Below are 23,193 nucleotides of genomic sequence, written 5' to 3' on the forward strand. Positions count from 1 at the left end.
ACTTGGAGTCTGGTTAAAAGCACCCAAAAAGAGTAAATGATCTTAAGGGGAAACTTGTAGAATCAGATAGTCATGGGCATGGGCCTAAGCCCATGGTCCCAGGACAGTTACCACTGGCAAAAACCTGTGCCAGAGAGAGTCCCCCAGGGCCCCCAGTCCATGGTCCCTGAGCCTCTGGCTTTCCACTGCTTTCCACCACCGCTCAGGCTGGGCTCACTCCTGCTACACCTGAGAGAACCTGGTGTGAACTCCAGTTGGGATCCCTGGGCCTGCAGCCTTCTATGACCTGTGTGACTGTGGGGTTTGAGCACCCAGGTCACCCCTGAAAGAACCCGTCACAAACTCTGGTCTGGGTCCCTTGGCTGCAGGTTTCTGTGACCTGTGAGGCCCTGGACTCCAGAGAGTCATCCCAGCAAAGACAGCCACCAGAAGCGGGCTCCCCTGACCAATATAGCTCATGGTTTTAGTGGCACAGGGGTGCAGAGGCAAGCAGGGGACTTGGGTGACCACTGGGACAGTAGCTGGGGTGCATAATGCCTAAGGAAGGTTGTGCGGTTCAACGGAGTTTGCAGAGGGGGAATCCGTGTGTTCTGGACCACCCAGAGGGAACAGTCTGAGGCTTCTTTCTGAGGCAGAGGTCTGGGTGCAGACAGATTCTTTGCTCTGACCTACCAAAAAGCCACAAAAAGCCACCAAAGGACAAAAACCTCCAGAAAACAAAAGCCTGAAAAACTGGTCTCCACAGAGCCCAGCCCCTTGATACAGGGCAAGACAACTCAACCCAAGCAAGATTGACTGGAAAACAATGGGGCAGGCCCCTCACCCAGAAGACAAGCCAAAAGAACAAGAGGACAACTCCCATAGGGACCCACAGAACTGTAAAACCCCAACATCAAGGGACAATAATATGTTAGGATCCCTGTATCATCCCAAAACCTGTATATTTCATAGATACAACCTTTCCTTCTTTCTTTCTTTCTTTCTTGCTTTCTTTTTTCCTTCTTTCTTTTTCTCTTTAATTTCTTCTCATGATTCTTGTTCTTTTAATTTTTTTGAACCTACTTACCAATACAACTAGAGGTTTAATCCAGCATATTCGATAATAACTTTTTAACTTAAACTTTTTTCATACATATACCTGTGTTTCTTTTTCTTTTCCTTCTTTTTTTTTTAAATATACAAATAGATATAAGCTTCAAGGTAATCCTTTTTCCCTATTCAATACTACCCCTATATATAAACCAGTTTTAATTTCCCTATATCTCTAGAAAGTTGAGTCCTTTAACAAAGGTAACAAGATATACCCAGGAAGAACCAAAATAACCTTCCTTGCCCATATCAAGGATTTATAACCCCTCTCCCATCTTATTCTTCTGTCAGTGTTTCTGTGTATTTGCTTTTGTTCTGGTACTACATAAATCTTATTCTTGGGGTTCATTTTGACTCTGCTGTTTCTTTTCTTTCTTTTTTTTTTTTTTCTTATCATTTACTTTTGTTGGTATTTTTGTTTGTTCATTTTTTTATATATCTTATAAATCTTACTTTTGGGGCTCATTTTGTCTGGGTATTCTCTTTCTTTCTCTCTCTTTCTGTTTTTTTTCTCTTTCTCTCTTTTTTTCTTTTTTTCTTTCTTTTTGGTGGTGACTTCTGATTGGTCCAAAAATTTCCAGGGTGCACCTTGCCTGGATAGTGGTTGATATATTCAGCTATACATTCCCTCAACCACCTCTCACCAAAATGTCTAGGAGGAGGAACTCCCAACAGGTGAAATATTCAGACTGTGCCCTCTGCCACAGAACTATTGGGTAAGGACATAAACAGTATGTTGGAAAGGGAATTCAGGGTAATAATTATCCAGACAATGGCTAGGTTGGAGAAGTCCATTAATGACAACATGGAATCTCTAAGGGAGGCAGTGGGAGCTGATCTGGCAGAAGTTAAAAATACTATCAGTGAGATCCAATCTAATCTAAATACTCTAACAGCTAGGGTAACTGAGGCAGAAGGTAGAATTAGTGATCTAGAAGACAAACTGAGAGAAAAGGAGAATCAGGATGAGACCTGAAACAAACAGCTTAGAAGCCATGAAAACAGAATTAAGGAAATAAATAATGCTACTAAATGTTTCAATGTCAGAATTATTAGGATTCCTGAGGGTGTGGAGAAAGAGAGAAGATTAGAAGATACAGTTGAACAATTTCTGAATGAAAATTACCCTAATCTAGGGAATAGAATAAGTATTAGTGTCCTATGAGCAGAAAGGACACCCCCAAGATCAACAAGTCTAGAAAGACATCCAGACACTTAATTGTGAAATTCACAAATCATAATTTCAGACAGGAGATCTAAAGGACAACTAGGGGGAAGAGATTCCTTATGTACAGTGCAAGGAATATTAGAATAACATCAGGCCTGTCCACAGAAACCTGACAAGCCAGAAAGGGCTGGCAAGATTCAGGGCACTAAATGTGAAGAGAATGCAGCCAAGAATACTTTATCTAGGAAGTCTCACACTTAAAATGGATGAAGAGATAAAGAGCTTCCAAGACCAGAAGGTTTAAAAGGGCATGTGACCACCAAGCTGGCACTACAAGAAAAATTAAGTGGGGGTGCTATAAAAGAAGAAAGAACCCAAGAGTGACATAGAACAGACATTTACGAAGACAATATACAGAAACAAGGACTTTACAGGCAATATGATGTCAATAAAAACTTATCTTTCAATAATCACTCTTAATGTGAGTGGCCTAAATGCTCCCATAAAATGGCACAAGGTTGCAGACTGCATAAAACAATAGGACCCGTCCATATGCTGTCTACAAGAGACACATTTGGAACCTAGAGATACATCCAGACTGAAAGTGAAGAGATGGAGAGCCATCTTTCATGTCAATGGGCCTCAAAAGAAAGCTGGGGGAGTGATTCTTGTATCAGATAAGTTAGATTTTAGGCTAATGACTAGTCAGATATAAAGAAGGACACTACATCATTCTTAAAGGGTCAGTTTTTATAATTTACAATTGTAAATATTCACGCCCTCAATATGGGAACAGCCAAATACATTAGCCAACTGTTAATCAAAATAAAGAGTCATGGGGTGCCTGGGTGGCTCACTGGGTTAAGCCTCTGCCTTCAGTTCAGGTCATGATCTCAGGAACCTGGGATTGAGACCCCCATTGGCCTCTCTGCTCAGCGGGGAGCCTGCTTCACCTTTTCTCTCTGCCTGTCTCTCTTCCTTCTTGTGATCTCTATCTCTCTCTCTCTCTGTCAAATAAATAAATAAAATCTTTTAAATAAAGCAAAATAAAGAGTCATATTGATATAAGTACATTAATTGTAGGGTATATTTTCTTCATATATATACATATATATATATATAATTATTTTTATTAACATATAATTTATTGCTTGCCCCAAGGGTACAGGTCTGTGAATCATCAGGCTTACATATTTCACAGCATTCACTATAGCACATACCCTCCCCAATATCCATAACCCAACCACCCTCTCCCTACCCCTCCACCCCCCAAACAACCCTTAATTTATCTTGTGAGATTAAGAGTCTCTTATGGTTTGTCTCTCTCCCAATCCCATATTGTTTCATTTCTTTCCTTCCCTACCCCCAAACACCCCACTCTCCCTCTCAAATTCCTCATATCAAAGAGATCATATAATTGTCTTTCTCTGATTGACTTATTTTACTCAGTATAATACCCTATAGTTCTAACCAAGCCATTGCAAATGGCAAGATTTCATTTATTTTGATGGATACATAGCATTCCATTGTATATGTATATACCACATCTTCTTTATCCATTCATCTGTTGATGGGCATCTAGGTTCTTCCCATAGTTTGGTTATTGTGGACATTGCTGCTGTAAACATTTGGTACATGTGCCCCTTCAGATCACTGCATTTGTATCTTTAGGGTATATACCCAGCAATGTGATTACTGGGTCATAGGGTACTTTTCGAGGAACCCCCATGCTGTTTTCCAGAGTGGCTACACCAGCTTGAATTCCCACCAACAGTGTAGGAGAGTTCCTCTTTCTTCACATCCTCACCAACATCTGTTATTTCCTGACTTGTTAATTTTAGCCATTCTGACTGGTGTGAGCTGGTATTTCATTGTGGTTTTCATTTGTATTTCCCTGATACCAAGTGATGTGGAGCATTTTTTCATGTGTCTTTTGGCTATCTGGATGTCTTCTTTGCAGAAATGTTTGTTCATGTCTTCTGTCCCTTTCTTTTTTTTTTTTTTAAGATTTTATTCATTTATTTGACAGAGAGAGATCACAAGTAGACAGGCAGGCAGAGAGAGAGAGAGAGAGGAAATCAGGCACCCCGCTGAGCAGAGAGCCTGATGGGGGACTTGATCCCAGGACCCTGGGATCATGACCTGAGCTGAAGGCAGTGGCTTAACCCACTGAGCCACCCAGGTGCCCTTCTGTCCCTTTCTTGATTGGATTATTTGTTCTTTGGGTTTGAGTTCGATAAGTTCCTTATAGATCTTGGATACTAGCCCTTTATCTGATATATCATTTGTGAATATCTTCTCACAATCTGTCTGCTGTCTTTTGGTTTTGTTGACTAACTCCCTTGCTGTGCAAAAGCTTTTGATGTTAATGAAATTCCAATAGTTCATTTTTGCCCTTGCTTCCCTTGTCTTTGGTGATGTTTCTAGGAAGAAGTTGTTGTGACTGAGGTCAAAGAGGTTACTGCTTGTGTTCTCCTCAAGGATTTTGATAGGTTTCTGTTTCACATTGAGGTCCTTCATCTGTTTTGAGTCTATTTTTGTGTGTGGTGTAAGGAAATGGTCCAGTTTCATTCTTCTGCATGTGGCTGTCCAATTTTCACAACACCATTTTTTGAAGAGATCATCTTTTTTCCATTGGACATTCTTTCTTGCTTTGTCAAAGATTAGATGACCATAGAGTTAAGGGTCTATTTCTCTATTCTGTTCTATTGATCTATGTGTCTGTTTTTGTGCCAGTACCATACTGTCTTGATGATTACAGCTTTGTAATAGAACTTGAAGTATGGAATTGTGATGCCACCAACTTTGGCTTTTTTAAAAATTTTCCCAACATTCCTCTGGCTATTTGAGGTCTTTTCTTGTTCCATATAAATTTTAGATTATTTTTTCCATTTCTTGGAACAAATTGATGGTATTTTTATAAGGATTGCCTTAAATGTGTACATTACTTTAGGTAGCATAGACATTTTCACATTATTTGTTCTTCCAATCCGTAAGCTAGGAATGTTTTTCCATTTCTTTGTGTCTTCCTCAATTTCTTTCATGAGTACTTTATAGTTTTCTGAGTAAAGATTCTTTGCCTCTTTGGTTAGGAATTATTGGTTAGGAATTATTCCTAGGAATCTTATGGTTTTGGATGCAATTGTAAATGGGACTGACCCCTTAATTTCTCTTTCTTCTGTCTTGTTGTTGGTGTATAGAAATGCAACTGATTTCTGGGCATTAATTTTATATCCTGACACTTTACTAGATTCCTGTATGAGTTATTGGAGTTTGGGAGTGGATTCTTTTGGGTTTTCCACATAAAGTATCATATCATTTGCAAACAGTGAGAGTTTGACTTCTTCTTTGCTGATTTGAATGCCTTTTATTCTTTTTGATGTCTGATTGCCAAGGCTAGGATTTCTAGTACTATATTGAATAGCAGTAGTGATAATGGACATCCTTGCTGTGTTCCTGACCTTAGGGGGAAAAGCTCTAAGTTTTCCCCCATTGAGAATGATATTTGTGGTGGGGTTTTCATTCTATCCCTACACTTTTTGAGTTTTGATCATGAAAGAATGCTATACTTTGTCAAATCCTTTTCCAGCATCTATTGAGAGTATCATATGGTTCTTGTTCTTTCTTTGATTAATGTATTTTATCACATTGTTTCATGGATGTTGAACCAAACTTGCAGCCCAGGAATAAGACCCACTTGGTCGTGGTGAGTAATCCTTTTAATGTACTGTTGGCCAGTATTTTGGTGAGAATTTTTGCATCCATGTTCATCAAGGATATTGGTCTGTAATTCTCCTTTATGATGGGGTCTTTGTCTGTTTTGGGAATCAAGGTAATGCTGGTCTCATAAAATGAGTTTGGAAGTTTACCTTCCATTTCTATTTTTTGGAACAGTTTCAGGAGAATAGGTATTAATTCTTCTTTAAATGTTTGGTAGAATTCCCCTGGGAAGCCGTCTGACCCTGGGCTCTTGTTTGCTGGGATATTTTTGATGACTGCTTCAATCTCCTTACTGGTTATGGGTCTGCTCAGGTTTTCTGTTTCTCCCTGGTTCAGTTTTGGTAGTTTGTATGTCTCTAGGAATGCACCTATTTCTTCCAGATTGTCAGATTTGCTGTCATATAATTGCTCATAGTATGTTCTTATTTTTTTTTAAAGATTTTTTATTTATTTATTTGTCAGAGAGAGAGAGAGGGAGAGAGAGCAAGCACAGGCAGACAGAATGGCAGGCAGAGGCAGAGGGAGAAGCAGGCTCCCTGATGAGCAAGGAGCCCGATGTGGGACTTGATCCCAGGACGCTGGGATCATGACCTGAGCCGAAGGCAGCTGCTTAACCAACTGAGCCACCCAGGCATCCCATAGTATGTTCTTATAATTGTTTCTATTTCTTTGGTGTTGGTTGTGATCTTGCCTCTTTAACTCATGATTTTACTTATTTGGGTCTTTTCTCTTTTCTTTTTGATAAGTCTGGTCAGGGGTTTATCAATACTACTAATTCTTTCAAAGAATCAGCTCCTAGTTTTGTTGATTTGTCTACTATTCTTTTGGTTTCTATTTCACTGATTCCTGCTTTGATCTTCATTATTTCTCTTTCCCTGCTGGGTTAGGATTCATTTTCTGTTCTTTCTCCAGCTCCTTTAGATGTAGGATTAGATTGTGTACTTGAGACCTTTCTTGTTTCTTGAGAAAGGCTTGTATTGCTATATACTTTCCTCTTTGGACCATCTTTGCTGTATCCCAAAGACTTTGAATAGTTGTGTTTTCATTTTCATTTTTTCCATGATTTTTTTTTCAATTCTTCTTTAATTTCCTGGTTGACCCATTCATTCTTTAGTAGGGTGCTCTTTAGTCTCCATGTATTTGAGCTATTTCCAACTTTCCTCTTGTGATTGAGTTCTAGTTTCAGAGCACTGTGGTCTGAAAATATGCAGGGAATGATCCCACACTTTGGTACCCATTGAGACCTGATTTGTGACTGAAGATATGATCTATTCAGGAGAATACTCTATGTGCACTAGAGAAGAATGTGTACTCTGTTGCTTTGGGATGGAATGTTCTGAATATATCTGTGATGTCTATCTGGTCCAGTGTGTCATTTAAGATCTTTACTTCCTTGTTAATTTTTTGCTTGGGTGATCTGTCCATTTCAGTGAGGGTGATGTTAAAGTCCTCTACTATTATTGTATGATTGTCGATGTGTTTCTTTGATTTATAAGATTGGCTACTCCCATGTTAGGGGCACAGATACTTGAAATTGTTAGATAATTTGTTGGACAACCCTTTGAGTATGATATAGTGTCCTTCCTCATCTCTTATTATAGTTTTTGGCTTAAAATCTAATTGATCTGATATGAGGATTGCCACCCTGGCTTTCTTTTGATGTCCATTAGCATGGTAAATTGTTTTTCACCCCCTCACTTTAAATCCAGAGGTGTCTTCAGGTCTAAAATGGGTTTCTTGTAGACAGTGTATCAATGGGTCTTGTTTATTTATCCATTGTGATTCCCTATGTCTTTTGATTGGGGCATTTAGCCCATTTATATTCAGGATAACTATTGAAAGATACGAATTTAGTACCATTGTATTACCTGTAAGGTGACTGCTATTGTATATTGTCTCTGTTCCTTTCTTGTCTACTACTTTTAGGCTTCCTCTTTGCTTAGAGGACCCCTTTCAATATTTCCTAAAAGCTGGTTTGGTGTTTGCAAATTCTTTTAATTTTTGTTTTTCCTGGAAGCTTTTTATTTTTCTTTCTATTTTCAATAACAGTCTAGCTGGGTATAATATTTTTGGCTGCATATTTTTCTCATTTAGTGCTCTGAATATATCATGCCAGTTCTTTCTGGCCTGCCAGGTCTCTGTGGATAAGTCTGCTGCCAATCTAATATTTTTACCATTGTATGTTACAGACTTCTTGCCCTGAGCTTCTTTCAGGATTTTCTATTTGTCACTAAGTTTTTTGTCACTATTTGTAAGTTTTACTATTAGATGACCGGGTGTGGACCTATTTTTATTGATTTTGAGGGGGAGTCTCTGTGCCTCCTGGATTTTGATGCTTGTTCCTTTTGCTATATTAGGGAAATTCTCTACCATAATTTGCTACAATATACCTTCTGCCTCTCTCTCTCTTTCTTCTTCTTGTGGGATTCCCATTTTTCTAATATTGTTCCATTTTATGATACCACTTATATCTTGAATTCTCCCCTCATGTCCCAGTAGTCATTTGTCCCTTTTTTGCTCAACTTCTTTATTCTTCATTATTTGGTCTTCTGTATCACTAATTCTCTCTTCTGCCTCATCTATCCTAGCAGTAAGAGCCTCCATTTTTCAGTGCACCTCATTAATAGCTTTTTTTAAAAAATTTCAACTTGGGTAGATTTTAGTTCTTTTATTTCTCCAGAAAGGGATTCTCTGATATCTTCCATGCATTTTTCAAGCCCAGCTAGCACCTTGACAATCATCTTTCTGAACTCAAGTTCTGACATATTACCAATGTCTGTACTGATTATGTTCCTAGCCATCGGTATTGCCACTTGTTTTGTGTGTGTGTGTGTGTGTGAGTGTGTTGAGTTTTTTCACCTTGTCATTTTATCCAGATAAGAATATATGAATGAGAGAACAAAATATTAAAAAGGTGGTAAAGACCCTAGAAAAAATATATGCTAACCAAATCAGAAGAGATCTAAAACTGGGGAGAGAAAAAAGGGGGGAAAATATCTATATCTGTATCTATATCTATCTATCTATCTATATATATATATATTAGACTGGTGAATAGAACAGAGCCACCCACTTGATTTTGGGTGTATTCTGGTCTCTTAGAAGAAACTACCTCCCAAAATTTTAAAGAAAGGAAAACATATATATCCACAAATAAGGGTAAACATGATGAAGGGATGGAATATGATTGTAAAGATGAAAATTTAAAAAAAAATCCAAAAAAGGAATTCATAAGATAAGTAAGTTGGGGGGAAAAAAAAGAGAGAATGTGATCAGGTTAGAGACTAGAACAAAGCCATGTGCTAGAATTAAAGTATATCCCAAAATTTTAAATTTTAAAGGAAAAAATAAAAACTCTATATGTCTACAAAAAATAAGGTTAAATACAATGAAGGGATAAAATATGATTATAACAATAAAAATTTAAAAATATTTTTGAAAGGTATTGTTAAGATAAAATAGTTTTAAAAACATTAAAAAGGGGAAAGTTAAAAATATAGAATAAGAAAAAAATTAAAATAAAAATTAACTTTGCAAGACTAAAGGATCATGGGAAAAGAGCCATGAATTCTATGTGTTGCTTTCCCCTAGCTCTGGAGTTCCACAGTTCTCACTGCTTGGTGAAATTGGTCTTGGCTGGATATTCTTGTTGATCTTCAGGGCAGAGGCCTGTTGCAGTGATTCTCAAATGTCTTTACCCGAGGTAGAATTGCACCACCCTTGCCAGGGGCCAGGCCAAGTAATCTGCTTGGGTTCACTCTCAGTAGCTTTTGTTCCCTGAACAATTTCCATAGAGTTTTGTAGGATGGGAATCAAAATGGCGGCCTCCCAATCTCCCATCCCATAGAAGCCAAGATCTCAGGTTCTACTCCTCAGTGCACCCTCAGAGAAAAGCAGTCAAATGCTCCTGTCTCGCTGGTCTCTGGCTGCACTCCATGGTCACCCAACTTGTGATTGGGCATTTCTACCTCTGGTGCACAACCCCATTTGGAGTCTCCAAACCCAGCAGATTCCTGCCATGTGCTCCTGCACTGCTCCTCCTGGAGGAGGAAGGACAGGGTCTCTCCGGATCTGCCCCTTGTGCAGTCTCTGCTTAAAGTGTAGTGGCTCAACTATGCCTTGGAAAACAGTTTAAATTAACTCTGAGGTGAGAGCATACTGCTCAGCTCCATCTCTGTAGCCAGCTTCCTGGTTCCACTACCTGGCAGCTCTGCCACACTCAGACACCCCTTGTTTTTCTTTGACCTTGTGGGTCCTGAGAACACACTGTCCCCACGAGGGCTCTACTCCCACTTAGCCTCTGGAGCAATGCCCCTCAGTGGAGCAGACTTCTAAAAGTTCTGATTTTGTGCTCCTCTGCTTCACTGCTTGCCCAGAGCTGGCCCCTCCCCCTGCGGTCTATCTTCCCTTTGCTTTGGATTCACTTCTCTGCACATCCCACCTTTGAGAAAGTGGTCAATTTTCTGTTCTTAGAGTTGCTGTTCTTCTCTTCAATCTCCTGTTGAGTTTGTAGGTGTTCAGAATGGTTTGATAACTATCTAGCTCAACTCCTAGGACCTAATGATATTTCAGTGTGCTACTCCTCCACCATCTTCCTTCCTCCCAATTGTAGGGGATCCTAACACACAACTCTCAGTAAAATAGATCATCCAAGTAGAAAATCAATAAAAAAATAAGAGCTTTGAATGACTCATTGGACCAGATGGACCTCATAGATATATACAGACCATTCCACCCTAAAACAACAGAATACTCATTCTTCTTGAGCACACGTAAAACTTTCTCCAGAATTGATCACTTACTGGATCACAAATCATGGCTCAACTGAAACCAAAAGATTGAGATTATTCCCTGCATATTCTCAGACCACAAGACTTTGAAACTGGACGTTTGAATTCCTTCCAAGCTTTTTCTTATGGTTTGGAAGGAAATCAAACACTTGGAAGCTAAAGGCCATCCTGCTTAAGAATGTTTTGATCAACCAGGAAATCAAAGAAGAGCGTAAAAAATTCATGGAAACCAATGAGAATGAAGACACACCAGTCCAAAACCTATGGGATATGGCAAATGCAATCCTAAGGGGGAAATACATAGCAACCCAAGCCTCACTAGGGAAAAAAAAAAAAATCCTGAATACACCAACTCTCTTTACACCTTAAAGAACTGGAAAATCAACAACAAATTAAGCCAACACCAACCAAAAGAAGGGAAATAAGAGCATAGACCAATAAGTTAGAAACTAGAGATACAGTAGAATGCATCAACAAAACTAAAAGCTGGTTCTCTGAAAGAATCAATAAGATCAATAAACCATTGGCCAAACTAATCCAAAAGAAATGAGAGAGGACCCAAGTTAGTAAAATTATAAATGAAAGGGGAGAGATCACAACTAATACCAAGGAAATAGAAACAATCATCATAAATTATTATCAATAGTTATATGCCAATAAGTTAAGCAACCCAGAAGAAATGGATACATTTCTGGAAACCTATAAACTTCCAAGACTGAAACAAGAAGAAATTGAGAACCTGAATGGACAAATATCTAATAATGAGATTGAAGCAGTGATCAAAAACCTCCCAAAAGGTTTTTTGATGGATTCCTTGGAGAGTTATACCAAATACTCAAAGAAAAAAAATAATACCTATTTTCCTGAAGCTGTTTCAAAAAATTGAATCAGAAGAAAAACTCCCAGACTCTGTCTATAAAGCCAGCCCATCCCCTAACCAGGCAAAGATCTCATCAGGAAGGAGAATTACAGACCAATATCCTTGATGAACACAGATGCAAAAATTCTACCAAAATACTAACCAATAGGATCCAACAGTAGATTAAAAGGATTACTAACAACAACCACGTGGGATTTATTCCTAGGCTGCAAGTTTGGTTCAACATTCACAAGTCAATCAACGTGATAGTACAAATCAATTTTAAAAAGAGAGAGAGAGAGAGAAGAACCATCTGGTCCTCTCAATTGATGCAGAAAAAGCATTTGACAAGATATAACACCCATTCCTGATTAAGATGATTCAAAGTATAAGAATAGGGGGAATATTCCTTAACTTCATAAAATCTATCTAGGAAAAACTCACAGTGAATATCATTCACAATGGAAAAAAGATGACAGCCTTTTCTTTGAGATCAGGAACACGACAAGGATGACTACTCTCAACACAGTACTGGAAATCCTAGCAACAGCAATCAGAAAACAAAAAGAAATAAAAGGTATTCAAATTGTCAGTGAAGAAGTCAAACTCTCTCTCTCTATTCAGATGACATGATACTTCATATGGAAAACCCAAAAGACTCCACCCCCAAATTACTTGAACTTATACAACAATTTAGTAATGTGGCAGGATACAAAACCAATGCACAGAAATCAGTTGCTTTCTTATACACTAACAATGAAAGTATAGAATGACGAATTAGAGAATTGATTCCATTTACTATAGCATTAAGAACCATAAGATACCTTGGAATAAACCTAACCAAAGAGATAAAAGATCTGTCCTCAAGGAAATACAGAACACTCATGAAAGAAATTGAAGAAGACACAAAAAAGATGGAAAAGCAATCCCGACCATGGATTGGAAGAATAAACATTGTTAAAATGTGTATACTGCCCAGAGCAATCTATACTTTCAATGCCATCCCAATCAAAATTACACCAGCATTTTTCAAAGTGCTGGAACAAACAATCCTAAAATTTGTATGGAACCAGAAAAGACCCTGAGTTGCAAAAGAAATGTTGAAAAAGAAAAACAAAACTGGAGGCATCAGCTTGCCTCATTTCAAGCTTTTTTATAAAGCTGTGATCACCAAGACAGCATGGTACTGGCACAAAAATAGACACATAGACCGGTGGAACAGAGTAGAGAGCCCAGATATGGACCTACAGCTTTATGGTCAACTAATCTTCGACAAAGCAGGAAAAAAAAATACAGTGGAAAAAAAGACAGTCTCTTCAATAAATGGTGCTGGGAAAATTGGACAGCTTTGTATAGGAGAATGAAATTAGGCCATTTTCTTACACCATACACAAAGATAAACTCAAAATGGATAAAAGACCTCAAAGTGAAGCAGGAAGTCTATCAAAATCCTAGAGGAGAACATAAGCAGTAACTTCTTTGACATCAGCCACGGCAACTTCTTTCAAGACATGTCTCCAAAGGCAAAGGAAACAAAAGTGAAAATGAACTTTTGGGACTTCAACAAGATCAAAAGTTTCTGCACGGCCAAGGAAACAATCAAGATACTTGCAAATGACACTTCAGACAAAGGGCTGATATCCAAGATCTGTAAAGAACTCCTCAAACTCAACACTCAAAAAACAGAAAACCACATCAAAAAATGTGCAGAAGACATGAAGAGACACTTCTCCAAAGAAGACATACGAATGGCTAAGAGACACATGAAAAAATATTCATCATCATTAGCCATTAGGGAGATTCAAATCAAAAACACATTGAGATACCACCTTACACCAGTTAGAATGGCCAAAATCATCAAGACAGTAAACAACAAGTGTTGGAGAGGATGTGGAGAAAGGGGAATCCCTTACACTGTTGGTGGGAATGCAAGTTGGTACAGCCACTTTGGAAAACAGTGTAGAGATTCCTTAAGAAATTTAAAATAGAGCTAACCCACAACCCTGCAATTGCCCTGCTGGGTATTCACCCCAAAGATACAGATGTAGTGAAAAGAAGGGCCGTATGTTCCCCAATGTTCATAGCAGCCACTGTTGCAATCGTCAAATTGTGGAAAGAGCCAAGACGCCCTTCCACAGGTGAATGAATAAAGAAGATGTAGTCCATATATACTACGGAATATTACGCCTCTGTAAGAAAGGACGAACACCCAACGTTTGTATCAACATGGACAGGACTAGAGGAGATTATGCTCAGTGAAATAAGTCAAGCAGAGAGAGTCAATTATCATATGGTTTCACTTACTTGTGGAGCATAAGGAATAACATGGAGGAAATTAGGAGAAGGAAAGCAAAAGTGAATTGGGGGAAATTGGAGGGGGAGAAGAACCATGAGAGACTGTGGACTCTGACAAACAATCTGAGGGTTCTGAAGACATAAGGGTGGGAGGTTGGGTGAGCCTGGTGGTGGGTATTATGGAGGGCACGTATTGGTGGAGCACTGGATGTGGTACATAAACAATGAATCTTGGAACACTGAAAAAAATTTAAAAATTAGTAAATAAAATCTGTGAACATTAAAAAAAAACAAGAAATAAAAAATAAAAGTTATAAGCTTTTGGAAGAATGTAGGCCTTTAAGACTTTTAATGAAAAACAGCCACCACTAACATGTCTTTCGTGACCTGTGTTCCAGAGGCAATAGAGTTCATGACTTTTAGCTACATCCTTGGAAATCTACCTCAACATATCTAAATAGTATGCTTATGTATCTACTCTTCTTTCTTTCTTTCTTTCTTTCTCTTTCTTTCTTTCTTTCTTTCTTTCTTTCTCTCTTTTTAAAATATTTTTATTATTTATTTATTTATTTGAGAGAAAGAGAGACCATGAAGGGATGGGTCAGAGGAACAGGGAGAAGTTGACTCCAAGTTGAGCTGGGAGGCCAACATGTTGCTGGATTCTAGGACCCTGAGATCAGGCCCTGAGTGAAAGTTAAATGCTAACCAACTGATCCACCCAGGTACCCCTTTCTTCCTCTGTCTTACTTTTATTTTTTTTTTTTCCAAATTGGACTTTTTCTACTGACTTCCTATAATGGAAGATAAGAATTAAGCTCTCTACCACACATATATACATAACCAACATCCCTCATTACATATCACTCATCACATAAAATATGACTCACAGCTAATCTTTTGTTGTATGATAATTGCATGTATTTTCTTGGGTACATTTGCTTGTACTACAAACAGAAATAACTTAATAGTTTTCTTCTATACGGTCATCATTAAATACTGGTATATCACATGTAATTTACATATATTTATACACAGATTTTTGCATATGCATAACAGATAAAAGTGCTTAGTGAATTTGCTGAGAGAAGAAAACATTTCATTTTGATGAGCCTTAGAATGGATTCCAGAAGTCTGCCCTGTAGTCAGACTTCTGCCACTTAGTAGTGATGAAAACTTGGGTGTCATTTTACTTCTCCAGACCTCTGATTCTTCATCTGTAAAATGAGCATACTGGTGTATACTTGCTAAAGTTTTCTGATCTAATTCTAACTTAAAAATACGATATCAAATGAAATTATAGTGTATTTGATTATGTTATCTTATATACTTGTACTGGATTTATTTATTTTTATTTGTTTTGGCTTGCACTGGATTTAAAATTGTTAGAGAAACTCAATGACACTAATTTTGTTTCTTATTGTCCAATTCTGCAATAAGGCAAATATGATTCTTCCTGTGAGTCGGATCCTTTCTATGCAGTGACTGCTTTATTTTACATTCTAAAAGCATAGAAAAATGTTACTAAACTTTATTAAAAAAAAAAATACCAAACTTTAATGTACATCCAATTACTCACCCAGAATCATTGTTAATATGCTGATTCTAATTCGGTAGATCTGAGGACAAGCCTGAATGACTGCTTTTCTAAAAAGTTTTGCAAACATCACTTAGAGCAGGAAGAGTCTAACAGTTTCACCTGGAGACACTAAGAGCAAATCTATAGTTATTACCACTGGCAAGCAGGCCATAATTCTCAGATACACAGCTTGAGTTATCCATAAGGCTGTTGAATCAAGATATTGAGAAATCATCGATGACATTTCTGTAGAATTCAGTTGACTATATAAGAGTAGTATCTCTCAAAACAATGCTGATTATTCTATGGATAGGTCCTTTTTTTAAAAAAAGATTTTATTCGTTTATTTGACAGACAGCGAGAGAGGGAACACAAGCAGGGTGAGTGGGAGAGGGAGAAGCAGGTTCCCCACTGAGCAGGAAGCCTGATGCAGGGCTAGATCCCAGGACCTTGGGATCATGACCTGAGCTGAAGGCAGACACTTAATGAATGAGCCACCCAGACACCCCTGGATACATTCTTAATAGGACTTCAAGCTATTAAGAAAGATAGAAAAGTATGAATAGTACTTTAAATGCTGTATTTCAGTACCATATGATATCCACTTATTAAAAAAAAGTGTAGCTTTATTGAGAACTTGACTTTTTACCTAAGCAACTTTGCTTTTTATATCATAGAGCTGTGAGTTCATTGCAAAATTTGTCTAAATTACTTGCAAAGCCTTTTTAGGTAATGCTATTGCTTTCTTTTATTAAAAAAAAAATGCAATATTTTAATTCCTCCTCAAGTTTTACCAGAAAAACTATAAGAGAAATATGCTCAACATTAACACTTGATCACAAAATCTGATTACAAAGCTTGCTATATCTAGGAAGAATTCCCAAGAAACACATTCTTCTACAATTAACACCATCCCAAGGAAGTGACCTCAAACACCCAAAAAGCAAACAACTAGGGATAGAATCCTGGTAGATTTTAGAACACAGCTCAGACTCCTGGATTATAGTCTGCTTTGAACAATGAGTTCTGACAGCATTTCATCAGAAAGCACTGCGTTGAATCAGTAACACTTCATTCCGTAGTTTATCAGAAAGACCATGAAATACCATACTTTTTTTCTTTCTTTTTTAAATTCAATACACCTAGTTCTAAGGCCATGTCCATAAATCATTGTCTTTGACCTCTGCAACCTCATTTCACTACACCAGAGGGGGAAAAAGGCCTATACTATTTCCTCAAGAAATCAAGAAAATCAAAGTCAATTTCCTTTTGAACTTTCCCTGTAAGGTATCAAGGAGAAGTAATCATCTTCTTACAAATCCTCCTACCACCTTCCTTTTAATGCTTACTAGAGACCTGAACAAACCCCTATTTGACACCCCAAATGTGTCTTCTTGTACAGAATTTAGCGGACAGTCCAACCTTCAGAAAATATTCCTTATAAATCAACAAAAAAATGTGTCCTTCCCAGAAAATGTCACAAACAGCCTCTGTTATTTCCTAAAGTTTCTTGTTGTGAAGAAAGAGAAAGTAATTTTATTTTTTGGTTTATTAACTTATTTAACAAACACATACTGAGTGCCTACTCTTCATCAGATACCCTGCCAAGCCTGAAGATGAAGGGTTGAGGAAGAGAGACATAGTTTCTGACCCATTCTTAACTTCTGATCCCACAGTGTTATAGTACTCAAGTTCAGACTTCAGTCTGAATCCCCAATTGCTTGGCCTTCAACTTCTTTATACACTGACACCGAAGTGTTTTTAATTCTTTGAATCCTAATATTTGTGAAACCCAGAATGAACTATGGATCCTTGTAAAGTAACCCCCTCCCCCACAAGAAAAAAAAAACTCTGGTTCAGTTCATCTGTAGTTATGATAAGGCTTCTGTCTTTTTGAAGGTCTGAAGAGGAGAGTCTCCATACAGAAGATATACATGTTATCATGAGGTGTTTTCTCCATGTATTGTTTGTATACTCACTTAGGTACTAAAAAACGGATTGTGGAAGTTAAAGCAAGAATATGATTTATAAAATGACTTAACTAAAATTGTCGATAGTCCTAAATTAAAATATTGGTGTGCCTTTCTTTTCTTTCCTGTTGATGTGCTTTTCTAGGTGTGAAATTTACTGCTGAAAATATTTGGAATTAGAAATACCATTAGTTAATACCATTGTATTCTTCTCTCCACTGAGTAAGTAGAATGCCATTTTGAAAATAGTTCCTTCATGTTTTGACCTAAACTTGTATATTTAACCATAGGAGAAATAATGTTTACCCAAAGCTAGAAGTCTAAGCATATTATTGGTGATCAGAAGGTTTTCTGGGTACTAAGAAGGTTGTTTTTGTTTGTTTTATTTATAGAAAAGTATAAAAGTGATATGCTGGCAGTTTCATACTGCTTTCTGAATAGTTAAAGGGAAAATTGAGGCTTGTAGCTAACATGAAGAATGTTAGTATAACTAGCCTTGATTCTTGTCGTTGTGTTACTTTAAAATTCCTTTAAAAACCTTCAAGGACGGGGCGCCTGGGTGGCTCAGCGGGTTAAGCCGCTGCCTTCGGCTCAGGTCATGATCGCAGGGTCCTGGAATGGAGCCCCACATCGGGCTCCCTGCTCATTGGGGAGCCTGCTTCTTCCTCTCTCTCTGCCTGCCTCTCTGCCTACTTGTGATCTCTCTCTGTCAAATAAATAAATAAAAAATCTTTAAAAAAAAAAAACAAAAAAACCTTCAAGGACTCTGATCTCAAAGCTTATGAAAATAAGTTCCTGAATGATGGATAAAAAAAATTTGATTGCCGATTATTACTTGCTACCTCATCCATTCTTTAGATTAATAAACAAACGTAGATAAAAGGTTGCCTATGTATTATGTAAAATATATCAGGAAAATAGCTCTCTAATGCTGCAAGTAAGCAGTTTAAATTACCAGGTTAAATAAAATTGTCTTTTGATTTTCCTTTAGTTTTTCTAGTCAGAATTAGGTAGACCTTTTGTCTAATGTCCAAAATTATCTAGGCAATGCAGAATATTATATAATTATTGAGAATTTTTGTTAAAGTTCAATTTTTAAAACAAACATAATATATCAGAAGAGTAGGCTTTCTCCCATAAAAGCACCATGGAATAGATATTTAATTTTTCTTGTTGCTAAAATCATTTCTTCAAGGAGTTGTATCTAGTTTTATTAGATTTTTAATCTAAATATATTTGACAAACTTTCTTGTTTAATATGTCAAAACCATTTGAAATGTACTGAAGCATATTGTCTGTCAAAATAAAACTGTTAAACAGATTGAAGATAGTGGTTAAGAAGTGGACTCTGATTTAGGTCAGACAAATTTGGCTCCAGATTTCAGCTCTGATTCTTCAAACATGACCTTGGATATGTTACTTAATCTCTCATGATTCTTGTCATTCTCCTATGAAAACGGAGGTAAATCTCATGACATTTTCCTAAAGGCTAACATCAATAAAGTATAGATCTCATTATATTGTTTTTTAAACAGAGGCTTAACTGGCACAAATTAATCATTATTTAGAAATAAGCACGTGTTCAGAGAAGCCCAGTTTGTGATAAATTCAAGGAAATATAGGCAAAGTAGTGTTGAGAGGTTTATTCTATTCAGCCAAGGAGGTCTACTCTGCTGGGTACACCGAAGTCAATGACACTTGAACTTGGAAGGTGTTTGCTTTAGAAGAGTGTAATTTGATCTTTTGTTAATTACAGTTTTTCCCAATACTTCCAAATGATTTTTATTTCCTTTACTAGGCTGATAGAGTTTATTGATTTTGACCCGTAGAGCTTTCTCTCCAGAATCTTTAACTTAACCTTCTAGGTATTTTTTGCTTTAAAATCTCTTTCAGGCTTCAGAATTTTCTGGGGAAAAACTAAGAAGTTTATAGATGGCTACTAAGAAGTTTTAAAAAGACTGCATGAATTGAAGGAATATGCTTCCTGATGGAATTGAAATTTGAAGGGGATTTAAAAACTTGAAAGGGATCTGTAAAGTTGATGTCTTATTGGCTACCACTTAGGGTGACATGGTATTATAATATTCTATTAAAAATTGCCCAAGAATTGCAATTCTAGTAAAGACTATGTGTTTTCAATGAGATGGTCACATTTTTGAACAAAATCTTAAAGGAAACCTATTCTATTACAAATTTCAAGCAAGGCAAATGATTTTATTTTTTATTTTTTTAAAGATTTTATTTATTTATTCATGAGAGACAGAGAGAGACAGAGGCAGAGGGAGAAGCAGGCTCTGTACTGAGCAGGGAGTCTGATGTGGGCCTCAATCCCAGGACCCCAGGATCATGTCCCGAGCCAAAGGCAGATGCTCAACCATCAGAGCCACCCAGGCTCCCCTTTTTAAATTTTTTAAAAGATTTTATTTATTTATTTGAGAGAGAGAAAGAGGGGGAGAGAGAGAGAGAGCATGAGCAGCGGGGAGAGGGAGAAGCAGGCTCCGTACTGAGCATGGAGCCCCATGCAGGACTCATCCCAGGATCCCAGGATCATGACCTGAGCTGAAGGCAGATGTTTAACTGACTGAGTGACCAAGGCACCCAGGGAAATATTTTTAAAATATGGAGTTTCCGGGGCACCTGAGTGGTTCAGTGGGTTAAACCTCTGCCTTCGGCTCAGGTCACGATCTCAGGGTCCTGGGATCGAGCCCTGCATTGGGCTCTCTACTTGGTGGAGGGCCTGCTCCCCCCCCCGCTCTCTCTCTGCCTGCCTCTCTGCCTACTTGTGATCTCTCTCTCTCTCTCCCTCTCTCTGTTAAATAAATAAATAAGTAAATGAATAAAACATTTAAAAAAAAATGGAGTTTCCGAATGTGAAATTTATTAAACAAGGGAAAGGTTTTATTTGTTTGTTTATTTATTATCTATGTATTTATAGATTTTATTTATTCATTTGAGAGAGAGAGAGTGCCCACAGAGAGAGAGAGAGAAGCAGCCTCCTAGCTGAGCAGGAACCCCAATGCAGGCTCCTTTCCAAGACCCAGAGATCATGACCTGAGCGAAATGCAGAGACTTAATCATCTGAGCTACCCAAGAGCCCCAGGAAAGGTATAATTTAGTAAGAATCTTACTGAAATTTAAGGAGTGTCAAATAATGATCCATGCTAATATTACTTAAAAGCAAGATCTTTATGTCTCGGTGTTACTTAAGTATTCACTCTATCCTGGCTGACAGGGGATAAACTGAATTGCAAATCTGCCAAAAACTGAGATTTATACAAAAGAACTTGACACGAGGAAATAGAATGTGGTCAGAAAATCTCATGGGAGTAGCTGAGCGGCTCAGTAGGATAAGCATCCGACTCTTGATTACAACTTAGGTCATAATCTCAGGGCCATGATTCTCTCTCCCTCTCCCTCTGCTGCCACTCCCACCCCTGCTCATGCATGCTCTCACTCCCTCTCTCTCTCTAATAGAAAAAAAGATCTCATGAAGAACAGTGAATTGAATTACATCTTGGAACTTTCATCTCAGAGCTCATAAAATGAAAAATGTACATTTAGTTTTTTCTTAGCTCACCTAGAGACGTACACTATAAATAATTCTAACAGTAGAACATTTCATTGGTTCTATTTTATTAAACTGGAAATAAAACAGTGCTTTAGTAAGATTATTGTAAAAATTCTTCAAGGTTTTTGCTAAGAGAACTGAAAAAAAATCATAGAACTCCCCAAATTATTAACTGTATTATACTATATTAACTATAATTAACATATTGAAAGGTGACTTGGTAAAATGTTGAAGTTCCCCTTTCAAACCTAAGAGTACTATGCCCTATGGCAAAGAGATCAATTCTAAGTGTCAGTATTTTTTTAAAGGCTTTATTTATTTATTTGAAAGAGAGAGAGAGCAGGGGGAAGGACAGAAGGAGAGAGAGAAGCAGACTCTCCAATGAACAGGGAGCCCTAATACATGTAGTTCAATCTCAGGACCGTGTATCATGCCTTGAGCTGAGGGTGGATGCTTAACAGACTGAACCACCCAGACATCCCACAAAGAGATTAATCCTATGCTTAAGGATAAATAGAAAATGTCTTCTATCATGTAAAATCAAACCTTCAAAATATCAATATGAGCAATCAGTAATGTATTTGCCAAATAAAATGAAAAACAAAACACTATTAAGAGAAGATAACTAAATCCAAACTCACTGAAATATATTAAAAAATATACAAGAGATGTAGTATATAACAATAAAATTAAAGGATAAAAAGGTAGAGATGTCAAAAAAGAATGAAATATGGCTCATTGGTAGAACAAAAGCAGTCAATAGGAAAAGATATTGAGATTAACCCAATGTTAGAATTAGAAAGCAAAGACTTAAAACACAAATTTTAAGTAAATTCAAGAATTTAAAAACAATAATAATCATAATCATAAGATACATGGTATTAATTTAAGAATCAACAAAAATAAATAAATTGAAAAAAAATCTTGAAATTAAACACACACATACAATGTTATGATCTGTATGTTTATGCCCCACCAAAATTCACATGTTGAAATCCAAATCTTAATCCTCAGGGTGATGTTATTAGGAGGGTGAGGCTTTTAAGGATATTATACTTAATTAATTGTGAAATAATGAATACTTTCCATCTTCCCCCCAAGATAAGGAAAAACTGTTTGATCTCATCAATTATGTTAAGTATTGCCTTGGATGTACTAGAATCCAGTAACAAATAAAAATGGGAGAGTGGGCACCTGGGTGGCTCAGTGGGTTAAACCTCTGCCTTCAGCTCAGGTCATGATCTCAGGGTCCTGGGATCCAGTCCCCAGTAGAGTTCTCTGCTCAGCAGGGAGCCAGCTCTCCGCCACCCTCTAACTGCCTCTCTGCCTACTTGTGATCTCTCTCTGTCAAATAAATAAATAAAATCTTTAAAAAAATAAAAAATAAATAAATGGGAGAGATATACCATGTACATTGGTTGGAATATAAAAATGTTCCTTTTTCCTCAAAATTCATGTATAAATGAACTATAACCCCAATTAATTTTCCAATGTGCTTTCTTTTGGGAATTGGATAGTGTGTCCTAAAATTTATATGGAAATAAAACTAGTCATAACAGCTATGGTGAGTGCTGTGAAGTGTGTAAACCTGGCGATTCACAGACCTGTACCCCTGGGGATAAAAAGATATTATATGTTTAAAAAATAAATAAAAAAAAAAATTAATAAAAAAAAAAAACTAGTCATAACAATCTTTAAATAGAAGAACAAATCTAGAAGGCTTATACTACTTGATTTCAAGACTTTATATAAAGCTACAGTAATCGAGAGAGTGTGGGAGTATGGAATTGACAAAAAGATAGATATAGATTAATGGAATAAAATAGAGAATCCAGAAATAGACACACATATTCAAATGATTTGGCAAAGACATCAAAGCAATTTGATTGAGAATGGACAAGCTTTTCTACAAATAGTGCTGAAACAATTAGCTAAACAAATAAAAAAACGAACCTCAACATTTATCTTATATTACATAATAAAAATTAATTCTAGATGAATCATTAGCCTACCCTTAGAACCCCCTTTGGAATTGTATGTTAACTTTTACATATATCTTGGGCTTTGCAAATTCATGCTTTTTCTTGTTTAGATATTTCTTAATTTTGGAAATAAACCAAACAACAACAAGAACACCTTGTATCCAAGCAAAGGATAA

This window comes from Enhydra lutris, unplaced genomic scaffold, assembly GCF_002288905.1.
Source record: "Enhydra lutris kenyoni isolate GAN:26980312 unplaced genomic scaffold, ASM228890v2 scaffoldscaffold2, whole genome shotgun sequence".
Taxonomy (NCBI): Eukaryota; Metazoa; Chordata; class Mammalia; order Carnivora; family Mustelidae; genus Enhydra; species Enhydra lutris.